The 26,947-nt window shown below is 41.7% G+C and overlaps 3 long non-coding RNA genes across 4 annotated transcripts; 2 read left to right on the top strand and 1 right to left on the bottom strand.

The window, feature by feature from the left end:
* The first annotated feature begins 1,168 nt into the window (after nucleotides 1-1,168).
* LOC307204174 lies at nucleotides 1,169-6,649 on the top strand. Its single transcript, XR_013833513.1, has 3 exons — nucleotides 1,169-1,524; nucleotides 2,880-2,947; nucleotides 5,911-6,649. It is a non-coding gene; the product is annotated as an uncharacterized lncRNA (long non-coding RNA).
* Nucleotides 1,807-11,435, bottom strand: LOC307204196. The gene is made up of 2 exons (XR_013833523.1): nucleotides 11,339-11,435; nucleotides 1,807-2,118 (listed from the first exon to the last, which is right to left on the bottom strand). It is a non-coding gene; the product is annotated as an uncharacterized lncRNA (long non-coding RNA).
* A 26-nt stretch (nucleotides 11,436-11,461) lies between these two features.
* Nucleotides 11,462-20,702, top strand: LOC307204175. 2 transcript variants are annotated; one of them, XR_013833515.1, is made up of 4 exons: nucleotides 11,462-11,620; nucleotides 13,186-13,328; nucleotides 17,385-17,902; nucleotides 18,948-19,675. It is a non-coding gene; the product is annotated as an uncharacterized lncRNA (long non-coding RNA). The 2 variants fall into 2 exon arrangements; XR_013833514.1 differs by lacking the exons at nucleotides 17,385-17,902; nucleotides 18,948-19,675 and adding an exon at nucleotides 20,337-20,702 and having other exon boundaries at nucleotides 11,465-11,620.
* The last annotated feature ends 6,245 nt before the right edge of the window (nucleotides 20,703-26,947 follow it).

Below are 26,947 nucleotides of genomic sequence, written 5' to 3'. Positions count from 1 at the left end.
TAGAGTAAAGCAGTTTTTAACTTTCAGCTGCTGAGGGCTGTACAAAGAGGGGGACAGTGAATGTTAAACAGCAATTTTTCAAACAGAAAAAATGTTTTAGGTGGCAGAGTTCTCTCTCCCCTCTTGCAATAGAAGTATTATTTTAGATTTCACATTATTTTCCCCTCTCTGTTCTTTGATACTAATATCATCATCATTTGCAGCAGCAGCATAGAAACACTAGGAATCGGAGAATGAAGTGGGTTTCCAAAAAATGAAACAAGGAATTCATATTGTGTTTCATAATGTATAACACCCCAATCCTGAATCTTCTTGGGAGGAAGCCAAATTTGTTTCAGTGGGGTTGCCTTCTATATTATTAGCACCATAGCCCAACAATGCAGTCCTATGCATAATTTCTCATAAGTATGTCCTATCATCAACAGTTCTTACTCAAGTAAGTGTGCAAAGGATTGCAGTCTGAATCAAATCACTGAGGGCCTAATTTGTACACAAGGGCCAGTGTGGTGTAGTGGTTAAGAGCAGTAGACTCGTAATCCGCTCCTCCACATGCAGCTGCTGGGTGACCTTGGGCTAGTCACACTTCTCTGATGTCTCTCAGCCCCACTCACCTCACAGAGTGTTTGTTGTGGGGGAGGAAGGGAAAGGAGAATGTTAGACGCTTTGAGACTCCTTCGGGTAGTGATAAAGCGGGATATCAAATCCAAACTCCTCCACTCCTCCTCCACAATTGATGTAAATGATGTGGCCTGTTCCTGCGTATATGTTTGGGAGCCTAAATTTCATTTCCCTTTCACTTTTGGAGAGGTATTATATATACTCTATGACATTGAGTGTGTGTAATTACAAAGCTATTTTTTGCAACCATTTCCCCTGAAAAAAAACTGAGCAAAACGGAGGGGGGCGGGGAGAGAGAGTAGTTGTTCTTAAAATTGCACTGTGTGGTCTGAACCAAAACTGAGGAGACTGCAGAGAGGAAGAGAGAATTAAAAAGCTAACTCAATTCTTTGGTTCAAATTCTAGCCTTGTATCCAGGATCAGCCAAATGGTTAGGAATATTTCCAAAACAAGGGTGTTTAGCTGAAGCCTAAGATAAGTGAGTGAGACAGGGCCTGTGGCCTGCTTCAGTCTAGTCTGAGGGGAGGCCTCTTGTTTCTTCAGGGTAACGGCAGCAGCCTCTGTATTGACTCTAAATGAGGGCCTGTGTTTGATTTAGCAACACTTTGAGCCCGTTACAAATACTAATGTCCTCCTGCACTGGCTTAATAAGCTTTACTGTGGAGGATAGGCAACCCAATCTCCATTGTCCCTGCAGCCCATCATATGTATAGCCACAAACTTTTGAATTGGCAGAGCCAAGAGAAACGGCACCATTGTGACTCTGTGAGGGGTGAACGACAGGGCCCAGAATCCTTTGAGCGAAGGAGCGTCCTTCATAGCTGTAGCCTGTACACAGCCTGCCACAAGTTCTCTTTGAGGGCAGGAATTCTCTACAGAATCAGCTTCTTTGTGTGTTTGCCTGAGGTAAAAAATAATAATAAACAAATAAAGCAAAAGCTGTGTAACAGGCTCGTTACAAAAGCGCCTGACTTTAACACAAGCTTTGGACAGGTAAGGTGGAGGATGCCTTGACAGGTATGATTTGTGAGAGACGCCTTGGTTGCCGGGCAAGAGGAGAATTAAACAAAGGCCTGTCTTTGAGGTAATGGGATTTGAAGAGAAGGGAGAAGGCGACACAAAATAATTGACTCAGGGAAGAGAGCTGTTTGCAAAAATATTATATAAACAAAAATATAAGCAATTAACCAGGATGGCACAGACTCTTTATTATTCAGTGTACTTGCTCTTTACATTGTTGAGCACAGGAGTCCAGTAGTACTTTATTTTCCTCTGGAACATCTCAATATCTCAGCGTACAGAGGCTCCTTCATGAGAGAAATAACGGGCCCTGCTTCTGTAACATCCACACAAATAGTGCAAGTATTGGGGAATTAAGCCTTTAAACAGAGGAAGGGAGGGAAGTATTCCTTTTCTTCTTTTGCTTTTGCTTCTTGTGAACATGATGGGGACTGAATTTGGGATTTGTCATGCGTTCAATTCAGCTGCAGCTACTAACTTCTAGAGCATGAAAATGATGACAAGGGAGAATGAGATGGATATGGGGTGTTACTAAGAAATAAGAGCAAGCTAACAAGACCCAAATGTGCTAAGAATGGACAAAAGAGATGTGTATTTTTACATGAATACGGGAGACAAACTCAAATAACTAAGAACAATGCTTTTGTGTGTGTGTGTGTGTGTGTGTATGTGTACCTAATTCTTACGTAGTTGCCAGCATTTTCCCAGACATTTCCATAACATTTCTTACAATAGAAATGCTTGAAAACTACAGTGTATGACCTCATTTTGCTTAGCATAGCCTTGCTGGTCAAATCAGCTGACTTGCATGAAGAGAAAGAAACATACAGTGGTGCCCCGCAAGACGAACGCCTCGCAAGACGGAAAACCTGCTAGACGAAAGGGTTTTCCGTTTTGGAGGCGCTTCGCAAAACGAATTTCCCTATGGGCTTGCTTCGCAAGACGAAAATGTCTGGCGAGTTCCTGCGGGTTCCCCCCCTTTTTTCCCCTTTTCCTAAGCCGCTAAGCCGCTTATCAGTTGATCCGCTAAACTGATAAGCCGCTAAAAGCCGCTAAACCGCTAATAGCGCTAATCCGCTAGGCTGTCAATGGGCTTGCATCGCAAGACGAAAAAACCGCTATACGAAGAGCCTCACGGAACGGATTAATTTCGTCTTGCGAGGCACCACTGTATTTGTAAGATACTTCTGGTATTTTGCTTGTGGGTGTTGCCTTAGCTTGCTTGTTTACTTCTATTTTAGTAACTGCTTGGAAAAATAAGGCCGATTTTCAAAAGCCATTATAATCAACAATTCCATACAACATAAAGGTAAGTTTGGGGTGATTATTATTATTTGCACTTAACAGCTAAGCAGAATACTTTTTTTATTACTGGACCATTTAACTTTATCTGCTGGTTATCTTTTTTCCTATTTTAATAAATCACATTTTCCTTACTAAGTACATATTGCAATCATCACCAGCGGTGGTAGTAATTGTTTCTTTTTTTGAGACAAGTGTCATCTGTGCTGAATCAGATATTCTCAGAGCAAAGAAGTGAGTTAGTAGTGGGATTCGTTAGGAAGAACAGAGACATTTAGATAATAAATAATAAAAAAGTTACTGATTGTTGAGCGCCCACTACAGTTTATGCCTTCTTGCAACTAATGTATTAAAAAAATTATGCTTGATTTTATCTGTTAGTGTATTTCATAGAAATCAGTCTGCCTATATATATACCTTCTGGCCTCTATTCCCCCTCCCCCGACCTTTCATATCTCCATAGGAGACAACCAGGTTAACTTACTCAGACTTTCCTGAATGTATCTTTCATTGAAGTAAATACATTCTTTTGAATTTATCCTTGGACTTCTGGCTTAGGTTCATGATGATAAAGCTGCCTAAAGATTTCATTCATGTATATTATTCTTTTAAATAATTGTATCTAAACCTGGCCTTTTCATCCAGATTGGAATCTTCAAGTTAATTAATAATCTTGACACCACATCCACATTCACTGAAGTCTCAAATGAGGTGTACAGTGCAACATCTGCTGTAACACCATGGAATCTGTTTCCATAGATTTGGCTTGATATGGATGAGGTGCTTGCAACAGTGTGGCCAACCATTTGTTTCCTCAACCCTTGACTCTCTTATTAAAGTTTGCCAGATGGATCAAGGGTGTGGTCAACACATCCTTGCAATAGGGTGTGGTCCTAGCCACCTTGAAAGTGGCAGTGATCCAACAACGCCTGAAAATACAAGCACACCTGGACCTATCAGTTTGTGACAACTACCACAAAGTCACAAATACCCCCTTTTAAGGAAGGTGATTGAGAAGGTTTCAGTGCAGCAATTGCAAGTGCTCTTGGATGAAACAGATTATCTTGACCTATTTGAGTTTGGGTTCAGCCCTAAATAAGCCTTGGTTGCCCTGATGAAAAAACAGTGTGGATTGTCAATTAACTTCCAGGCCTGATTCAAAGATAGCCAAACATTGAATATAATGTTCCATAGTTGCAAAAGTTAATGTTGTTCCTGGACTGAAGTAACACTTTTTGGATTCTGTTATTAGATATCTGAGCTGGCATCAAGAACAGTTTGTTAAATTGACTCCTTCTAAAAAAGTAACTCTAGGATTACTGTATTTTAATATATTGTTGGAAGCTGCCCAGAGTGGCTGTGGAAGCTGCCCAGAGTGGCTGGGGAAGCCCAGCCAGATGGGTGGGGTATAAATAAATTATTGTTGTTGTTATTATTATTATTATTATTATTATTATTATTATTATTATTATTAGGAAAAGGTAGTTATATATAGGGATGCAGGTGGCGCTGTGGTCTAAACCACAGAGCCTAGGGCTTGCCGATCAGAAGGTTGGCAGTTCGAATTCCCGCGACAGGTTGAGCTCCCATTGCTCGGTCCCTGCTCCTGCCAACCTAGCAGTTCGAAAGCACGTCAAAGTGCAAGTAGATAATTAGGTACCACTCTGGAGGGAAGGTAAACGGCGTTTCAGTGCATTGCTCTGGTTCGCCAGAAGTGGCTTAGTCTTGCTGGCCACATGACCCGGAAGCTGTCTGCGGACAAACGCTGGCTCCCTCAACCAGTAAAATGAGATAATCACCGCAACCCCAGAGTTGTCTGCGACTGGACCTAATGGTCAGGGGTCCCTTTACCTTTACCTTTATGGTTATATATGCTTGCTTGCTTTCGAAATGCTTTCATAGTTATGGGTCTTCCTATGCAGTAATCATTTCTAAATGTGGTCTTATATACAATCACAGGTGTACTAAGAAAATATAAATTTATGCACTACAACACTGAAGTATCATGAGAGCAGGGTTGCCATATTTCCAGAGGTAAAAATCCGGAGAGCAATTGCCCACTCATCCCCCAGCCATCTGCCAAGCCTGAGCAATCTGAGCCAGAGCCAGAGAGTGGGTTGCCTGTGCCAGAGCCCAAGACAGAGATAGAGCCTAGGTTGCCTACACCCAAGCCTGAGCCTGAACCCGAGTTGCCAGGATGCACACACAAAAATTAACCTCCCCCAAACAAGCACATTTGCCTTAAATTGTAAAAATCCCCCAGATTAGCATGTAGCTCCCCAAAAAGAGTACATGTTTGAGATTCCTAGACGTATGGCAACCCTGCATGATAGCAGACCCCAAAGGCATAACCAATGGAATAATAACACAGCTATCTATAGAAGCCCATTTTAACCCGGAAGCCCACCCACACTGCATTTGAAACTTGTAGGAATCAAGCTGTGTTGAGCTGTGGAGTGAAATGCTTTTATTTTCGTCCCTTGGAAAGAGCTTGTATATCACTTCTTAGACAAGTTGTATTATGCCTAGTATTATTCAAATGCAATCTTGTATTTTGAAAATAAAAGTAAAAATAAATATGAGGAGCAGTCTTTGTTCTCCTTTAACCAGCTAATAAACAGCATAAAAGTGATTTTAGGTACTATTGTCTATTGGTGATGTATGCCCTCCTAATGTGAGTGTATACAAAAAAAATATCCCTATTTCGTAATATCCCAGCTTTATTAAAGTAGTTGACTGTCTACATGCCAATTTCCATTATGTCCATATACAAAAACTATATATTTACACTTTCAATTTTCATGTTTTGATAATTGGATTTTATTTGTAACACAATCCTTTATAGTTCCGTGTATTTTTGTAGGGATGCTGAAATATTAAAGGAAATTTAATCTGTAATCTGACAGTCTAGTAAATAAAATGCCTTTGTATCAAAACTTACTGAATTAACTCAACTAATTGTGTTACTAGGGTGAAGATGGATTGTCTCTGTGTCACCTGGGGAATAATTTGGTTCGTCATACTGTACTTTATTGGATGGCCCATAAGCATATTCTTAGGAGGACTGTATGGATTTATAGTTCCTTTAACTACTTTGATAGGTCTAGATGATGTTGGTGAAGTTTTGTTGAAGGGAGTGAATGTGGGGAAAGTGTGTGCTACTAATGTACGCAGTGGAAAACCTCTCTGTTAACAACAAGACTACCATAATTACCCAGCATGTATTGTTGTCCAGTGGCAATGAGGTTTTATATGAATATTTGGTTTTCATCAGTAAAGTATAAAGTTCCCAAATTGTACTTGAAACTGCAATTCCTATGTATATTGCATTTGTCTGTAATGCACTGCAACTGGAGAGATCTGAATCAGAACCTCAGATTCTCAAACTGTGAATGTTCAGAAACTTGGGTGCAAACAGCTTGTAAATATCTAATCAAAGAGAGAGAGAGTTATGAGATTTGTATTTCTCTGGTTTTGTGTTTTTTGCTTTGTGCCACAAATTATCTAAGGCTTAAAATTGTGTCTCTCACTAAAGCGAATTTTGCATCTCTGTATACAGTTACTAATGTATAAATCAATCTGTATTAATTGTTTATTATACTTGGTTGTGAATATGCTTTAGAAGCCATTGTTTTTGTTTCGCTTCTCTATAATGTAATTATTTCGGTATGTTAACACCATAATACATAATAAAACTACCTGAACTTTCTGTTTGTGCACACTGTATTTTAAATTCATATTACTGTTGTTGCTGATAAATCCTACATTCTATTTATCTAGGAGGAACACATTTATACACAAGATAATCAGCTCAGAAGCCATTATCTATGTCAGATCATGGTTAATGTTATCAGATTGTCTCTTATATTTTCTGTGTCCCTTGCTAAGCTGCAGAGGAGAGTTTCTTCCTTATTTGTCACCCAGTCTGTTGACCTCTTAGAACAAACAATGGTTATTCTAGCTTATGCTCCTGCTAAAATAGGAATTGGGACATTTCATAACATATTGTATCTTATTTATAATATTTTGATAAAGCAAAATTGCAGTGCTCAAGGTAGCACCCAACATAGTTTAAAAGCAATTATATAAATTCTTATATAAAAACTATAATCACAAAGGGGGCGGGATGAGGAATCTGTGGCTGTCCAGGTTTCACTGGACTCCAGCTCCCATTTTCCCTGATCATTGACGATGCTGGCTGGGGCTGATGGGAGTTGTATGTCAGGCACCAGCTGGAGGGCTCCCTATCACCAGAACAGCACAACAAAAAGAAGAACCTGAAACAATATAACAACCAAACCTCCACAAGATTCTCCAATCCATACGCCTTCACAAAAATGTGAGGCTTATGCAAATTTCTAAAGCTGGAGATAAACTTACATATACAATCTGTAGGAATTGTTCCTTAATATAACATATAATGCAATACAGAGAAAGCTCTGCTTCTTGTTGCAGAAGTTCTAATACTCCAAACTAATAACCAAACTAAGGGAACCTGAAGCAGAATTTTTGAAGTTGACCTCAGCAGATAGATGGGCATATATGGGGAGAGGTGATATCTGATGTAGTCTTCAGGTGACAGTGGGGTTTAAAGTTCTCAACATCACTTTGAATATTGTCTGAAAATCTATGAGTAGCTAGCACAGTTGAGCAGCAGCGTGTTTTCATTTGCCTATGCTTGCCAAAAGCCAGGCTAGGGCTTTTTGGACATTGCTGCAGGTTTTGGACTGCAGCCTCCAGACTATCTTCAAGGAGAGCCTCACATGACAGAACACATAATTTGAAATTGTAAAGCATGGTTAACTTTTGCAAGCTTCTGATTGTCTAGGAAAAGGTATCGCATATAAGCTGATAAACTATATTATTGGACCCTACCAAAGCCTGCTTATCCAACGGCAGTGTTCCAGGTTATGCATCCTGATGCAGCCGCTGGGAGAGATAATCAGGAGGTTTGGGCTGGGTGTTCATCAGTATGCGGATGATACCCAGCTCTACCTCTCTTTTAAATCAGAACCAGTGAAGGCGGTGAAGGTCCTGTGTGAGTGTCTGGAGGCGGTTGGAGGATGGATGGCGGCTAACAGATTGAGGTTGAATCCTGACAAGACAGAAGTACTGTTTTTGGGGGACAGGAGGCGGGCAGGTGTGGAGGATTCCCTGGTCCTGAATGGGGTAACTGTGCCCCTGAAGGACCAGGTGCGCAGCTTGGGAGTCATTTTGGACTCACAGCTGTCCATGGAAGCACAGGTCAAATCTGTGTCCAGGGCAGCTGTTTACCAGCTCCATCTGGTACGTAGGCTGAGACCCTATCTGCCTGCGGACTGTCTCGCCAGAGTGGTGCATGCTCTGGTTATCTCCCGCTTGGACTACTGCAATGCACTCTACTTGGGGCTACCTTTGAAGGTGACTCGGAAACTACAACTAATCCAGAATGCGGCAGCTAGACTGGTGACTGGGAGCGGCCGCCGAGACCATATAACACCGGTCTTGAAAGACCTACATTGGCTCCCAGTATGTTTCCGAGCACAATTCAAAGTGTTGGTGCTGACCTTTAAAGCCCTAAACGGCCTCGGTCCAGTATACCTGAAGGAGCGTCTCCACCCCCATCATTCTGCCCGGACGCTGAGGTCCAGCGCCGAGGGCCTTCTGGCGGTTCCCTCATTGCGAGAAGCAAAGCTACAGGGAACCAGGCAGAGGGCCTTCTCGGTAGTGGCGCCCGCCCTGTGGAACGCCCTTCCAGCAGATGTCAAAGTGATAAACAACTACCTGACATTCAGAAGACATCTTAAGGCAGCCCTGTTCAGGGAAGTTTTTAACGTGTGATATTTTACTGTATTTTTGGTTTTTATGTAAGCCGCCCAGAGTGGCTGGGGAGGTCCAGCCAGATGGGCGGGGTATAAATAATAAATAATAAATTATTATTATTATTATTATTATTATTATTATTATTATTAAAGTACAACATGCTTACCATAGAGGTAGTTCTATTACATTTGACCTCCCATCAGGCATCACTTCAATCTGCATGTGCATTCCAATATTAATGCAGCTGTTCTCAAAACAATTAATGTCATTAATTCTACCTCCATGCTAATGCTTTTTGCAGTGCTAACACAGGGGAACTGTATATACTACCTTTATACTTTATATGAAAGTGCAGTTTATAAATATTTAAATACTTAACAACTTTTCTCCTTTCTCTGTCCTGTCACTGAAAAGCACAATTAAAGCACTGTACAATTAAAGCACTATCATACCACTTTAAACTCATGACTTCCCCACAAAGAATCCTGGGAACTAGTTAATGGTGCTGAGAGTTTTTAGGATGCTCCTATTCCTCTCACTGAGCTACAGTTCCCAGAGTTTCCTGGGAAGAGGGATTGACTGATAAACCACTATGGGGATTATAACTGAGTGAAGGAAATATGATTCTCCTCCTAAATCTTAACACCCTTAACAAACTACAGCTCCCAGGATTCTTTGTAGGGAGCCACTACTGTTGAAAGCAATATACTACTATTTTTAAAGTATAGTGTAGATACTGAAGTTGCAAGAGGAAGGCATAGTGCAACCATTCCAGCAGTGTTAACCCTCTTCTGATTGTTCTCAAAAAGAAACATCAAAAGGTTAGACAGATAATAGATTGCATGTAGCAGTATATTTCTTCTTTTGGACAATAGGCGTTGTCAGGGACTCAGTGGGAGCGCAGGGAGGAGAAGAGATGGAGAGCGAGGGGGAGCAATCCGAGGGCAGCGTAGGAGAATATGACAGCAGCCCGAGAGATTCCATGAGCCTCTCCAGCGAATCGGAAGATTCACAGAAGGGGGCGCTGATGGGCAGGGCAAGGGGCGAGCCAAGGGGGACACCCCAGAAGCAAGGGGCCAGCGGGGACTCCCAGAGCAGCAGTTGGAAATCAGGACCAGCTTCCCCACCAGAGCGCAGTGGGGGGGAGGAGTTCCAGGTGTCAGAGCCCACATATGCACCACCAGCGAGAGAAGATGAGTCAGGGTTGACCACGCCTCCATCGGAGAGCGAGTTAACGGTCAAGAGGAAAGTTGCAGGCTGGGCGCGCGCGCCAAGTTCAAAGGTACAGGCGAGCGGCACAGAAGGTAGCCCGGATAGGGAACCAGGTCCTAAAGCCCGCCGGAAGGAGGGGCAAGAATCGTCAGGGTCAGCGTCAGAGGAGTCCAGGAAGGATGAGACCCTAGCGGGCAGGAGGGCCCAGAGGAGAAAGGAACTTAGAAAGAGGTGGAGCAAAGCGAGAGTCTTAAACTGGTGTGGAAGGGGAGGAGACTCAGACGGGACTTCGCCGGTCTAAGGTCGGGACGTAGAGCTGCACGCTGCGGCTTTAAAATGGAAACTGAATCTCAATAAAGACTTTTGTACATAACTACAGCCTAGCGTTGGTCCTCTGTGAGCTGGGACCTGGAGGCAGCTCTGACAGGCGTGATCTCTGAGTATTAGAAAAAAACATTTACTCTGGGTGCAATTCACATTCCTTTGGAAGTAAAAGCACGCATTCTCATTTTAATTGGTCTGATATTCATCAATAAGCTTTAGGTACAAAAAAAAAAGATTATTTGAAATGACAAATGCAACTTGGGGAAAAAACTTATTAAATAAATAAATGTGAAAGTATATCATTATAAACGAACCATTAGGGAAACAGAATTTCAGGACAGCTTAAAAGAGCATTAAGTCTTAATGTCTTAATGGACTATGTTAATCTAATTTACAGAAGTCAAATGACATACTGAAATTTCCACTACATATTTTTATTTATTTATTGTTCAATTTATATCACACTTCCCCTCTGAATAACTCCAGGCTCTGTACATGGCTCTCCCGCTCCCCACTCTAGCCTCACAGCAACTCTATGAGTAGGTTAAGCTGAGAGATGGGGACTGGCCCAAAGTCACCCATGACTGGAGGTTTGTCCAAGCGTCCCTGGAAAAGAGACACAGCCCACTCTAAAAAGTCAATGACATTGCAGAGTAAGGCACAGATAGGAAATCTTTGGCCCTCCAAATGTTGGACTACAACTCCAGTTATCCCCAGTCATTGGTTGTGCTGGCAGGGGCTGATGAGAGTTGAGTCCAACAACATCCAGTTTTCATGTGAATAAAATAACTCTCAAGACCGTGCTTAGATTATAGAGAAGACAGAGGGCTCCAGATATCCTTTCTTTTTGTACCAGCTTCCCTCAGCTACTGTGTTGATTTGGCTAAAATTGGGGGGTGTTTGGGGAAGGAGAAAGAGGGGTTATAAGGCCTGCCCCTACCTTAACCCCCTCCAAATATTTGGCAGCAGAAAGATGTTTAGGTAACATAATGCACACATACACACCACACCTCAGTTACACACATTACTCTCGGTTTTAGTCCCCATCTTACATATTTACCTATTCTGATCTGTCATGAGCAGGTGCCCTAGTAAGGCTGAACAGGAGAAGTGGAGTGGTACTCTAGTCTTTTAGATTTCCCTAAGTGTGACATCATACTGGTTACTTAGAAACAATGATGCTTTGAGCAGCCTGTAAGCATTCTATGAGGGGATGCCTGGATTTTTTTTTGTAATGTTCTTCTCTTCAAAAGCCTGCTGATGTCTTCAGATCACAGTGAACACCTGAAAACTAAATGAGCCATTTTAAAAGAGAATTGTGGGATATTTATATATATACGAGGTAAGCCATTTATTTATTTCGTGAGAAATGTACTTTGAGTTAAATGGGAGAGTAAAGAATAAGAACAAATAGTGGCAAAGTGGTTTGCAAGTCTGTTTTGCCCTTCATAATAGATATAGTAAACCTGGTAAACTGTAAAGACCAGCAAGCATGAATGTTATAGTTGCTTAGGGAACCATAAGCTTGAAGCAACATGATAGCCCCAACATTTTATTTCAACATTAGCAAGGCAGAGAGGTAACACAGAGAGATGTGAAGCCCTATAACAACAACTCTGCCATTTTGTGTGTGTATCCTTTCCCCCCATAAGGATCTAAATGGAAAAATGAAAAAGGCTGGGGGGTGGGGGACAGGGAACCCCCAAAATTACTAAACTTGGGTTTTCATAGGGAATGAAACATCGTTTAAAATCAATTGCAAACCACTGCCTAATTGGCTTGCCAACCCACATACCTCCATCATACCTGGCTCAGGTTTCAACTTCTTTGCCCTCATGATCCATCCCAAAATGCCTCCATTCAGAATTTTCAGTCTCCTGGATTTGGTAGATGTAAATGAACGGTAGAGTTATGTCATCCACATAGTTGACATTTTAACCCAAGGCTCCAGATGACTTCTTACAGCAGTTTCACAGGGATGTCAAAAGAAATCTGGTCAAAAAGATGTCAGGGGACCAAATAGAACCCTAAGTCATCCCAAAGGTCAAGTCCCCCGACCATTCAAAAAGGATCCAAGCAAAGTTAACTCCATGCCTCTTGAGTCCCATCTTGGCAAGACAGCCCAGAAAGATTGTTTAGGAGTATAATCTGGGAGTTTTTCAAGTGCCTTAATCCTGCAGAAGGATGGCTTCCCCCTTACCTAGGGTCAGACTTGATGTGGCATTGTTCATGTGACCATCATGGTCCTGAACTGGAGTGACCCAGGCGCAGCCAGCTTTTATTCTGAGGCGGACCATAGTAAAGACTTCCTGACTCCGATCTGCCAGCCAGGTTCCACCCCATGATTAAGCAGTTCAAAATTCCAGGGTGGTTGGGTATCCTGCCAGCCCAAGCTGCTGGCTGTGAGAGGTCTGGCTGGCTTTCACCCCTTGGGGACAGTGGGGGGCCACAACCAGCCACCCCTGCCCACCCCCAAGCAGGGCAAGCGGTCATCTCCAAACCATTGCCAAAAGCAGCCTCTTGTACAAAACATTTCAATAGCCCAGATATAATGCCAGTTACAAGAATTCACTGGCTATCAAACTATGCAGTGTCAGTTCTTTCCACTCCATAATTCACATTAACTAACCCCCCCCCAAAGAAAACTATCAAGAAATAGTGTGGGTCACTTGGTCAAGAAGGGTAGTGTCTATTTATCATGAAGCAATGCTAAGCAGGGAAAGGGGATAGAAAGGACGCAGATAACATGGTTGATGTGTTTGTATAAACCACAACTACATGAGCCCTCTCACAATATAATTTCATTTGCAGGAATGTTCTGATGGATAGCAATAGTATGTTTTTAAAGGTTCAACAGCTTATTTTCATCTGGAACTAACACTGCTTTTAATTTGGTGTCACTAATAGCATATTTGAAAGGAGCGTGCTTGATAAGCAATGTCTGCTTATGATGAAGGAGAAGAGGAAGGGGACCCATATGAGGACATTACCGAGCCAAAATCAGCTGCTGCTGAATCACTCCTGCCTAAGGAACCTGAAGCTGCTCCAAGGTATAGGCTCTTAGTTTTGGTACAGATTCTCCACATTTCATGCATTCCATTTCATGTACAGAACGATGTATTAATGCTAAACTAATGATATATTTCAGGCAAGAAGGTAAGTACCATATTTAAAGCAATTTAAAGACAAATCAGAATGCCATGTCTTCAGGATTTACAGTGCCAATTTATGCATGTTTATTCAGGAGTAAGCTCTACTAATACCTTCTGGCAAAGAGAGCTATATATGGCAAATGTGCCTTAAACTGCAATTCTGTCCATATGTACCTGGGGTAAGTCCCATTGAACTCAGTGAGGTTTATTTCTGAGTAGACATATATCAGATTGCACTGATGGAAACCTAAGCAGCTGGAGAGGAAAATGAGTTTCTCATTTTTAGCTGACTTCCATGGGGGTTCAAAACACTTTGAGACTCTATAATTTGCAAGGTATATGGAATATAAATAAAATTCTTATCTTAGTACTTCTAGGCAAGTTACCGTATTTTTTGCTCTATAAGACTCACTTTTTCCCTCCTAAAAAGTAAGGGGAAATGTGTGTGCGTCTTATGGAGCGAATGCAGGCTGCACAACTATCCCAGACGCCAGAACAGCAAGAGGGATTGCTGCTTTCACTGCACAGCGATCCCTCTTGCTGTTCTGGCTTCTGAGATTCAGAATATTTTTTTTCTTGTTTTCTTCCTCCAAAAACTAGGTGCGTCTTATAGAGCGAAAAATACGGTACATGTTGCATGTTACCTGGATTATTAGAGGAAATGGCAGAACTTGTGTGTGGGTTTGCCACAGGCATCTGATAGGTCACTGTGAGGACAGGATGGGGCACTGGCTTGATCCAGCAGAGGTTTTTCTTACATTCTTAATTACCTTCATCATGCATAGAATTGGGCTATGACTCTCATTGCCTGGATCCCATTTCTGAAATATGTTTAAGCAAAGGAAGAAATAATGAGTAGTCTATATAAAGCTGTGCATGTCTACGAAGAAATGAGTCTCACTGTGTTCAGTTAGTCAATAGAGCATGAGACTCTTTATCTCAGGACTGTCGGTTCGATCTTCATGTTGGGCAAAAGATTCCTGCGATGCAAAGGGTTGGACTAGGTGACCCCTCGCAGTCCCTCTCCCAAATCTACAATTCTATGATTCTATTAAAATGTGCTATGAAAAGAGCAGCAGCAAAAAATATTCTAAATGATGTGTGTGTATGCTGAGCATGGTGTCCAAGATGTAAAAGGAACATAACTTGAAGAATGGTCAAGACGATAAAATATTAGTTAAAACTATTTGGTATTTTCCAGTATTTTGTGTGCCTTTCTTTGTTCGATGATAGAAAAGGTTATTTTGGCTTAATATTGATAAAATTCAAGGAAATGGCTTTAATAAACAAATAAATCGTGCACAGAATAGCTTGCTCATAATAGCAGCATTTCTTGTTGGATACAGGTATTTACCCTTGTATATTTGAATTTCATTCATGGGAAAGATATCGGAAGAGTGCTGCTATGTTCAAGTTTTTCTTACAGGTTTCGCATAGTCATCTGGTTGGACACTGTGAGAAGGGGATGCTGCAGAAGGGCAACTAGCCATAGTTGTCCCACAGAGAGAGATTCAGACTGAGTCTCAGGGTCACATCTGTCTCCCCCACTCTCCTTTTCAATCCCCTCACTGCCATGATCCAAGCATCATTTCGTAGGGCTCAGTACACAATTGTAATGTGGGTCCCCTCCTAGACACACACAATGATTCCATCCAATACATAGAATTTTGTTACTCTCAGGAAAGAAAAGTTTATATTTAAAAATTCTAAAATTACATCTTCTGCATATCTGAAAGTAAACCATGTCCTAAAAAAAGAAAGAAAACCTGGCTTGAAGAAGAGTTCAACAACCCTTAGCTAACTATTTTGTAACTTTTGGTTGGTCCAAAATAAATAAATAAATATCCTGTCAATGTTTCGTCAAGGATGATGGGAAAAGGTATATCTGCTTGGAAAACTTTGCTTGATTGGTTCTTCTTTGTCATATGTTCCACAAGCAAATATCTTTTGTGATATTATTAAGTGTTTTTAAAAAGAAAATAATGTGTAGCTGTAATGAAAACATTTATATATATATTTAAAACAGTTAGGCTTTTATTTTGTTTTGTTCTAATGAACCAATATGAACACAAGCATTTTCCCTGCACAATCATGAAATATCTAAAAACAAAACAAAATAGCTGGTTTAGCCATTCTTGCCCCCCCCCCCTTGCAGAATGATGGCAGGCTATAGCAACACTGGCTCTTATGGTCTTTTTGATAAGTGACCCTTATTGTTATGGCACTTTGTCCTGCCTTTCTGTCTGTGCACAAGGAACACTGTAGAGTGGCCTTCTGCCCTACTTTCCAGTCCTTTAGTGACTTCTTTCTGAAGGACTGTCATGTTCAAAGAACTATATCAAGGGAAAGCAGCAGAGACCTTGAACTTATATTCAACACACAGTCTTGCCCACTTGGGTAAGATGTACTCTTTTTCTGTTTAAATGATTGCAATTATTTAAGAATTTGCATCTGTAAGTATATATCACCATATGCAATTTTGCTGCAAATAAGTGTCCTCTTTTTTGTGGGGGATGGGTTTATTTAAGAATTTGCATCTGTAAATATATATCACCATATGCAATTTTGATGCAAATAAGTGTCCTCTTTTTTGTGGAGGATGGGTGGGGTTAAAGTATCTAGTGGCCGCCTTAGAATTGTTGAACTGGTAGGTCTTGAGAGATCATGTCACCTGGGGAAGCACACATTTCTGTCTCTCAAAAGACAAGGGCTGTTTAACTGCACAAACATACTTTCTCTAGGACAACAATTCACTGTTCAGAATGTTGCCTGCACTGCTTCTTGGCACTCCAGCAAATCCAGACAATGGGGACATAGAGGGAAATCAGTTCCTAGAAACATCTTCAAGCATAATAATCAATTTATCCCCCCCCCACACCTTAGTAATATTGCACCCTTAGCCAGACTCCTCTCCGCACCTTACCCTGCCCACATGGTAGGACTCTGTTCACTTCAAGGAGCAGTAGACAAGTGAACATCGTTATCTGAATGTGGGGTCTTCCTTGATGTTGCTGGATTATGCCCTCCTTAAAATGGAAAAGGAACAATCTAGGCTCATCTTTTTTTATGGAGACAATCCATTGCACAGACCCTTTATTGTCACGAGCCAAACTCTGAAGCTTGTCAGAGTCTCTGCCAGAACTGACCCTTATAAGTAGACATTCTGCAACCCTGAGCTACATTCAGCTTGGTGGCATTCCTAGATAATGTGTCCAGGGCATGGCCTTACAGAGGCTCTTTAAACTTTTTCTCGACCCTTGAGTTGCCAAATGGGACAGGTGCCCTGATCCGGAAGAAGATGGAGCCACCAAGAAACAGAGATGGGAAGGAGCTACTGCGACAGCCGAGTGCAGTCCCTGGTTGCCTTGGCAATGCAGAACTGAACTTTACCTGAGGCAGCCCAGGAAGCATTATAAGAGTTGGGAAGACACCTCGGCCCAAACACAGTTTACCACTTGTGTCAAGTGAATGCCGCTAGTCCTCTTCCTAGCCCATATATTTCACATATACCTGTGTGATGCAGTGGTTAGAGTATCAGAGAAGGTTCGCTGAGGCTGGGGCTTCACATTTCCACTCAGCTATGAAGATCACATGGCAATGATGATTACTTTGTCTCAGCCTAACTGTTCTCACAGGATTGTTCTGAGGGTAATATGGAAGGAAGGAAAAATCATAGGAAGAAATGTTGGATGGAAATATAATTAAAATAAAACATGGAGGGAGGAACAGGGCAGTTGGAATTCATGGAGGCAAAACACTGGAGATTATTGCAGATTACAAAAGGAATCCTAGCTTTGAATCGTCTGAATCTGCTGGAAAAGCAGTTCATCTGCTTGATAATATGTTTGCGTATTCTTGGCTGGAAAATTTGTTTCCCCCCCCATGTGAAATCACAGTAGAAATGTACTTTAAAATGCTTCAAACTGTAATCTTTTTGTTTCTTTATTGTGTCAGCACCCCACAGCCGCCAGCTGGTAGAATGGACTGCTGCTGCCTTCTGTGGAGTATCATCTGGTTGGTGGTGCTGGTGGCTTTTGCTTGGCCCTTGAGTGTGGCTATGGCAGCCCTTTATGGATTTGTATCACCCATGATTACCCTAATAGGACTTGATGATATCAGTGAGTCTCTGCTACAAGCAGTACATGTGGGACGAGAGTGTGCTCAGAACGTCAGAATGGGCAGGCCTATTGCTTGAAGAAAAGATCTCGCAGCATTAGGTGTCCCTTCCCTTTACCTGTATCTTATCACGAGTGCTGATCTGTAATTCATCTTTTTCAACCATCTATATTAAAAAGTTCTTATTTCACTATAAAATTGGTTTCATGATATTTTTACCTATCCGCCATTTTAGCCATCACCACTAGATAAATAATCTAACCACTGCAACTTAAACTCTTGCAAAGACATCATCAGTTGAGATGGGCAATTTGCTTATTGATGCTTTAATTGATCAATACCAAAGTGTCAAGAATGTATAACTTGCTGTTGAAATGGAATACTCAGGCTGAAACGGTGAAATCTGTTATGATTAAATGGGCACAAGACGTTGGACATAATATTATGATGGCTGACTGGAAACAGTTATGGACCACAGGTATGAAATTCACGGCATGTAATGCCTTAAGAGAGAATATAATGAAAATGATATACAGGTGGTACATGACACCAGTCAAGCTTGCAAAAATCTATCATCTGCCCGATAATAAATGTTGGAAATGTAAAGAGACCGAAGGTACATTCTTTCACCTCTGGTGGATGTGCCCAAGGATTAAGACCTTCTGGGAGATGATCTATAATGAAATGAAAAAGGTATTTAAATATACCTTTCTGAAGAAACCAGAGGCCTTTCTCCTGGGCATGGCCGGCCAATTGGTGCCAAAGAAGGACAGAACTTTCTTTATGTATGCTACAACAGCAGCAAGAATACTTATTGCAAAGTACTGGAAGACACAAGATTTACCCACCCGGGAAGAATGGCAGATGAAGGTGATGGACTACATGGAGATGACTGGCAGAATCCGAGACCAGGGAGAAGAGTCGGTGGAGGAAGATTGGAGGAAATTTAAAGACTATTTACAGAAACATTGTAAAATTAATAACTGTTAGAAGGATGTTGGAATAATATATGATTTTAGCAGGAATGATATAAAGGATTTGGGAATAACTGACTGTTAATTGGTGAAAGGAGGAAAAGTAAAGGTACATTATATTAAGACAATTTACAGGACAAAAATTTTAAAAGAGGGAAAGGATTTGCTGAAATGGATAATTGACCTAGAATACAAAAAAGGGAGGTGTGAGGAGGTCAAGGAAATAAATTAATGAAAGATTAGTAATGAGGAGATCTGATGTATTTTTTTTGCGTTTTTGTTTTTGTTTAATGGGTTTTTTATACTGTGATGTGTTGTTTTGTTTTTGTTTAATGTGGTATTTTTACTTTTTCTTTCTGTAACCTTTAAAATTTTAATAAATATTATTTTAAAAAAAATAATTGATCAATACCAAAGTGGATTTTAGTGTGTGCATAAGAGGACATATTTTACCATACATTATAGTATTGTGTGGACTGTGCCAAAAGCAACAAGATTTGGCTCCACACTGGTAATAGATTTGGCTCCACACTGGTAAAAGGGGAGGGTTGATATCTTTTTGTAGAACCAGCTTCTGTTGGAGACATTGAGCATTTCCACATGGCAGATTCTGGTAGGTTTGGTGCTGCTTGTGGATGCAAGCTTTGTGCAGTGTCCATGTGACACTGTCATCATCAAAATGTCATCCTACATTATTTTCCCATTTAATCCAGATTTACCATTTCTGCAGAAAATCCAGGAAGTGAGAAACACAAGAAGAGAACCTGCCATTTTCATGCCAACTAGTGAAACATGTTTAAGTGGCAGGGGTGGGGAAGAAATTAGATTTAGTTTACATTTTAATACAGAGCTTCCTAATTCGTACTTCCTAAAGCAATAAGCAAACCAAAACACAATTACCCCTCAAAGTTTGCAGTTGTCTGAATTTGGGGGTGCGATTCTTCAACCAAATAATGTCTATACAAATGTTATATTAGGGACAGTGTGTATAGAAATGCACATATTTTTGAAAGTGGCATTCAAAAATGCATTATATTTTGGGAAATTGGTCGCAAAAACATATATATCAGGAAAAATTGCACACAAAAATGTGCATAGCAGGAAGAATTAGAACTAAAATTGTGGAAAAAATTAATGAGGACTTTTAATGAAGAAGGCGCAGGGACGCAGGTGGCGCTGTGGGTTAAAGCCTCAGCGCCTAGGACTTGCCGATCAAAAGGTCGGCGGTTCGAATCCCTGTGGCGGGGTGCGCTCCCGCTGCTCGGTCCCAGCGCCTGCCAACCTAGCAGTTCGAAAGCACCTCCGGGTGCAAGTAGATAAATAGGGACCGCTTACCAGCGGGAAGGTAAACGGCGTTTCCGTGTGCGGCTCTGGCTCTGGCCAGAGCAGCGATGTCACGCTGGCCACGTGACCCGGAAATGTCTCCGGACAGCGTTGGCCCCTGGCCTCTTAAGTGAGATGGGCGCACAACCCCAGAGTCTGTCAAGACTGGCCCGTACGGGCAGGGGTACCTTTTAATGAAGAAAAATAATTTGCCAGCTGACATAGAAATGTGGAGAACTGAACTCAAAACTAGAAAAAGGAGACACTGAGATTGACAGATTTGTCCATACCTGGGAAATAGTAAACCCATATTAAATGGGAAGGAAATATGGGATGGCATTTTGATAGGGGTGGGTATTGTGTGGACCCTGAGAAAAACTTCATTGCTGGAGCATTTTAAGAAAAAAGAAAAAAAAATGCTACATGATTTCAGTGTAGAAATGTATTTTAAAATGCTTCTGACTGAAATCTTTTTGTTTCTTTATTATGCCAGCCCAGCACCACCACCCACAACTCACTACTGCTGTCTTCTGTGGAGTATCATCTGGTTGGCTGTGTTGGTTTGTTTTGCTTGGCCCCTGAGTGTGGCTCTGGCAGCCCTTTATGGATTTGCATCACCAATGGTTACCCTGTTAGGATTTGATGATGCCACTGGATCTTTGCTGCAAGCAGTAAATTTGGGAAGAGAGTGTGCTCAGAACATCAGAACTGGCAAGCCCATCATTTGAAGAAAAGATCTCACAGCATTTTAGCATTCCATTCTTTCACAAGCATCCTTTATATGTATTTAGCACTAACAGTCCACCTGTATCTCTTCTTTTGACCATTCACATTAAAAAGTACTTAATTCATTCTAAAAGTGGCGTTATGATATTTTTACCTGACCCATCCTTTTAGCTTTTGGCATGTAAATATACTAACCAGTATAACTTTAAAACTAGGACCCTACCCTGAAAGATCTTCACAAGCACACATGCCGGCTGTGAAGTGGTTGTTTACTGGTTGTTGGTGTTGCAATTAGCCAATTCTATTGGGCTTGAGTCCCTTTTAGTAATTTAGAGACAAGGGTAAATGTTGGTCCAAATCTTGAAAATTCAATGTCCCTAAATTGTACAAGTCCCCAATTATGGGGACTGGAAAGCCCTATTTTGCCAATCCAACTCACACGATTACAAATGCATGATGCAAACACATTTCCTGATGCCTCTCAGGTGCATCATTCGTGCCCGATCAGTACACCTCTCCATGACTTTTAAGGATAGCACCTGCAGTGGAGAGTTTGCTTTAAGCACAAAAGCTCATAGAATCATAGAATTGTAGAGCTGGAAGGGACCTCGACGCCTATGTAGTCCAACCCCCTGCAATGCAGAAGTCTCAACTAAGGCTCTTAGATCCCTGGAAGCTTGTAATCATGCGAGGGGAAATGCCTGAACTGGGCTAGAGATTATGCCAGTATCTAGAAGAATCTGTGCATTCCTATATTTTATAGGGGGACCATTTCAGCGAGAGAGACATCCCTGTGTTCCAGACCATGGGTCAAGCATTGGCAATTTGTTGCCCATCCAGGTGTTATTGGACTTCAACAGCCTTCAGCCCCAGCCAGAGTAGCCAATGGTCAGAGAAGAAGGGAGTTGTAGTCCAGCAACATCTGGAGGATCACAGATTCCCCATCCCTGCCATAACAACAAATCATCTTAAAATACACCATTTCCTCCTATTTGATCTTATTTATACATGAGAGTAGGTCCTTTTGAATCATGCTGTGAGTCTTTACTCTGCCCTCAGTCTTGAAATAATGTCCCAGATGGCAAGGATGAGAACTAGAGGCAGGAAAAATCCAAGCCAGATGTGGTGTCTCTTTGAAGTTTGTCTAACAAGAAATTTATTTAGATAGAAGCTGTGGGTGTCTTGCAGTAGTGCAGTGAACTCCTAACTCTTAGTCAAGGTAGCTGATCTGGAGAAGATGAGAGAGGTTTGTGGAGGGCACCTCTGGGAACCCTGCTCCCAAGATGACAACTCATCTAATGTCTCATAGAAGGAGAGTGTCGCTCTAAAGAAGAGGGGAACAATCCCTTATAAGGGACAGTGAGTCTCATGCTGAGAATAGGCTTCTGAGGGTGGGCAGGTGGAGATTTAGGGGCTCCTGGAAGTGAGTGATTTGATCATTAGAAGAATCAATTTATTTACATCTATTCATTATTAATTTAATTTATACCCCTCCATTTTTCACAAAGGAGCCCGGGGTGGCAAATAGCTTTATGTGAGATAGGGGGGGTGTAAACTGCATTGCTGACTTGCCTGCTTGATGTGAAGGTTCAAGATGCCATGTTCTATCAAGGTAGGCTGAGCAGTAGTCAACAGTCATGGTGCACATTAGCAATGACAGGGCAGAGTAATTTAGATATACAGTCCTGGAAACAAAATTTAGGTGGCTAGGTAGGAAGTTGAAAGTCAGAATCCCCAAGATAGCTTTCTTAGAAATGCTATCTTTGCCAGGTGATTAACTGAACTAATGCAGAGCTATGGGGCCTCAACATGTAGGAGGTGTCAGGAAAAGGGGGGTAGATTTGTTAGGCACTGGAGAACTTTTGGGCACGACATGTGGCTGCTTTATTCAATATGGACAATACAACACTCTCATACTGATATCCAAGTGGAAATGCCCCAAAGTGTCCCTTGTAGACAAAACCCCATGACCTCATCATGTACTCTTGAATACAGACATGTCAAAGCAGTTGGTTTGAATATGTATGCCATCAGCTTTTCCGCATTTCCCATGGAACAGAAGATTTGCTTCTGGTAGCACCTGAGGCCCTATGGCTCCATAAATAAAACAGCTGTCTTTGTGGATATCTGTCACTTCAGAACTCACAGGAAGAAGGGAAGCTGTACATTAGTTGTACACTTTAGTTACAAATGCCTAGCAGCTCTTTTGGGAGATGTTCCAGGCCATTCCAATCTCTAATCATTCACCTCCTTATGATCAGGTTAACTTCTTCTGTGCTGAATTGGCAAGAGCTGATCTGGTATTTTTGAAAACAAAGGGTGGAATTCAACGTAGCGCTAAATGGGGTATGCTTGAGGGGAACAAGATCTGCTTGCACGACAGGACTTTCTCCTCCCCTTGCATGCCCCCTAAACATTTTCTGGGTTTTTCCCAACCCTCTAGAGCAAATTTAGGGGGGCCCTGGGCGTGGTAAGGAGAGGAAAGGGGGGAAAGCCCTGTTGTGTGAGAGGAACTATGCAACAACATAGTTGAAAAACCTGACTCTTCCAGTGTCTTTTTGATCCCAACATTATATAACTCTCAAGTAATGTTTTTGTTTGTTTCCTGTTCACCAGCCACTGTAACATCACTTTCAGGCAGGAAGCAGTAGGATTTTGGCCATAGGAATGAGTTTTATTTGGGTCCTTTGGGAAAGGCTGTAATGGGGCAGATGCCATTTTTTTATTTACACACATTAACTTACCATTCTACTCCACAGAGCTTTTATAATGAATGTTTCAATAAGTGGATACTTCCAAGGTTTTGAAGGTAATAAATGGATAGTTTTGATTTCTGCTGTCCTTTCAGTAAAGCAAATTAAGCGTGGACAGACTAAAACTCACTGATTTGTCAGTTTCAAAGCTATACACTGTGATGGCTTTAGAAGTTCAAATTCACCATCTCCATCCATAACACACCCACAGAAATGCCTTTGTGTGCTGTGGAAAGGCTCCATTGCTTATATTCTCTTGGGGTGAGAGGAAGTTTGGTATCTATATATTTCTAGAGACTGAAAACATTTCTCCATACAATTCTGTTTTGAGGAGGAGCCAGTGTGCTTGGGTTTTTGTTACAACTTCTCTAATACTTTGCAAATTGTTATTAGCTCCAACACTGAGGATAGGCTGAGGAGAAAACCAAAGGAGGATTAGCATCCTGAGCTAAATTCCTCACTGACTATTTACACACCCAGTGTTTCATCTGTTATAAGGTCAAAAAACACCTAATTCCTCTATTTGGTTACAATACCCCAAAAACAATGTTGTTAAGTAAGATTGTATTTCAGAGAAAATAATCTGAAAAAGGTGCAAGTTTTGTAATTTCTTTTATGACAGCACATACCGCAACATCTGGTGTGTTGTGTACATCAGATTTTTGTGCAGGAAATGCTGATAAAACAGCAAAATACAAGTGCATTGTGGCATACACCTTTAATTAGAAGTAGCTAGCAGAGTCCTCCTCTCCCCCTTCCTGATGCTTGCTTTCCAAATATCTCACATAGACATGCACATGTCTGGATAATTTAAAGTCTGAGTTCCCAAAGGACATTGTACTCTGCCATATAATGAAGTTCCTCTAGGATACACATTGACAATCTGGGCCATTGCATACCAAGCGAAGCCCACTCAACAACTGCCTCTCCGGTCTTTCTATTTTTAACTAAAGAACAACAAAAAATCCTTAAATTGTTGGGATGAATCTTTGAGATTCCACCGCTGGAGCAAATTATGAATCTAGATGTTTCAACAACTGAGCAGGGAAGCAACTGCCACATTTCATTAATACCAGAGCTCGCTTTTTGGTTTGTTTGTTTGTTTGTTTGTGGTTCAAGTTGTTTCATCTTCCTTGTGTGCATTACTATGCAGTAACAATCAAACGTGCTCAAAAAAGGACAAAAACTGGAAGGTTAAATGAACATGTGCTAATGCAATCCATCAGAAACATGCCCCCGCCACACACATCTTGCCTATTTGCCAAATTACAGGAGGCAAGCATTTTTCTTCCCATGTTTATCAAAGCTTAAAGACACTTCTAGTGCACTCTGTGTCAGAAACATATGCTGCTTTCTCTCTTAGTTAGGTACTTTTTCATGACAGTCTCAGTAATCAGCCTGCGCACCTGCTGTTACTGCATAAGAGCTGGCTATGAAAGAAAGAGGAAAAAGAAAGAAATTGGTGAATTCCAAAACACAGTTTCTTTCTTTCTTTCTTTCTTTCTTTCTTTCTTTCTTTCTTTCTTTCTTTCTTTTTAAAAGAACCCCATGAAAAGTTATTTGATGTGGATGGTACTGTTGAAAACGACCTGTGTAAATTTCTGAAATCTAGCAATACATTTTTTTAAATTTATTAGATGTATCTCCTGTTCTGTCCCCTGGGTTCAGAGCAGCTTACAGCAGTTTCTCCAAATGTGGACACTTCTGTCCCCAAGGGACTCAGTCCAAATACATTATGAGACCTTCTCTCTGTGTGCATAATAAGCAGATGGATAAGAGGGGACTCTGGCCATGCTACTGGCACCACCTCTGACATCATATGCCACCCTGATGACCTTTTCACAGGTCTGGAAAAAATCACCTATGTCCACACCACTTTTCAGATCTTTCACTCTGTGCATGAAGGTCAGAGGCAGCACCAAGGAGCGCATGACATTGTGGACCAAGCTAGTGAAACAGTTCTGTTCTCCCTTCCTCATGAATTCCTTGTACACATTGCGAAGTTATGATGAATGAGCTTGTTGCTTAGATTATGGACTTCTTAACTCCAAGAGCTGCTGCACATAAGACAGAATTTCCTGTATGGAACTCTGCTCTGGCATGACAAAACTTTCAGTTAACGTTATCAATTCATGCTTTCATTTGTCCCCTTTGACAAACTACATGCAGCTTCCTGTATGGATGTGATCGCTGAATAGGAAATTGGTCTAGATAAGAAGCCAGTGAAGCCTTTTACTCCATTAACCACCCGAATCATCATCCTCATCAACTTTATAACAAGGTAAAGCGATATGATGATCACTCCCCAATTACAGACCTGGATTTGAGACATCCTAGTTTGCACATAGCCAGCCTCTGGATCTGTGGCTGACCTAAAGTTTAAAGCAGGGGCTTTTCAACCAATGAACCATGCACTAAAAAGCCATGGCTCTACATCAGCTCTCAAATATGTACTTACCATTGGCTCTAATGGCCACTGCATGATGTCACAAAATCCCTTCACTGGGTGGGTCATTGCCACAATTCTAGGAATGCCCAGCACCATGAGGTGAAATGTCTCACTGACATGAAAATATTGAATAGCAATGGAACACAGATGGTCGTGGAAATAACTCACCTGCATTTCAGCCACTTGTGATTCATCACTTTTTATTTACTTTTTTATTCATAGAATTTCAATACCACCCTTCATCCAAGGATCACAGGACAGTTTACAATACAAAATCAAAATAAAATACTCAATTGCACTTTTTTAACATTTTGTTAATGAGTCAATATGTTTCAAATGTTCAGGATGTGAGGGCCATTCCTCATGTAGCTAGCAGGGCTGGGGGAATCCCCAAAGTTTGCAAATGTACAAATAAAAGTGCTTTTTTGGGGGGGAACCCAAAGGGAGAGGGAACCCTGAAAACAGCCCAATGGGAACAAACCTTGCTAAGTGGCCATGGGATCAGGGCCGTCTTACCCATAGGCACTAGGGGTGCGGGGCACCCGGGTGCCGGGCTCTCAGGGGCACCAGGCCAAGAGTCCAGGGCCCAAGAATTAAGTCCGGGGAAGAGCCCATCCGTCGGCTGAAGTGTCACGTCATGCTCTTCTGCTGTGGGCGGCTCTGCGCTGCAAATTCAGGGGCAACCGAGCCAGAGAGACGCTGAGGCAGCCAGCCAACTCCATGCTCTTGCACGCCTAGGACTGGGCAACCTGGGGTGGTGGTGGTGGTGACTGGGCAGATCTTTGCACCCTGGCACTGCATATGCTTAAGACAGCCCTGCATGGGGTACTGGTTGGCTGTTTGGGGGCTGGCTGGGGACAATGACAGAAAGTAGAGTGGGAACGGAAAGGAATGATCTCAGAGAAATGGAAGCACTGAAAGCATTCAGCTGCAGAACCCATTTATTCATTCCTTATAGGTATTTATTCAATTTCTACCCCACCCTTCCTTACAAAGGAAGGCAAGGCAGCAAAAACATAAATAATAAAACTTTTCCCAAAGCATTCTGAAAACAGTGCAAACAGTCCAATAGACAGTTTGAAACATTCTCTCGCCGGCTGATCACCCCAAGTGCAGAAATTGATTTTGGTGAAACCTCCTTTCTGCTTAAGGAATGTTATAGATTAACAACCCCTT

Source organism: Podarcis cretensis (genome assembly GCF_951804945.1).
Source record: "Podarcis cretensis genome assembly, chromosome: 1".
NCBI lineage: Eukaryota > Metazoa > Chordata > Lepidosauria > Squamata > Lacertidae > Podarcis > Podarcis cretensis.
This window is presented reverse-complemented; position numbering and strand designations above follow the sequence as displayed.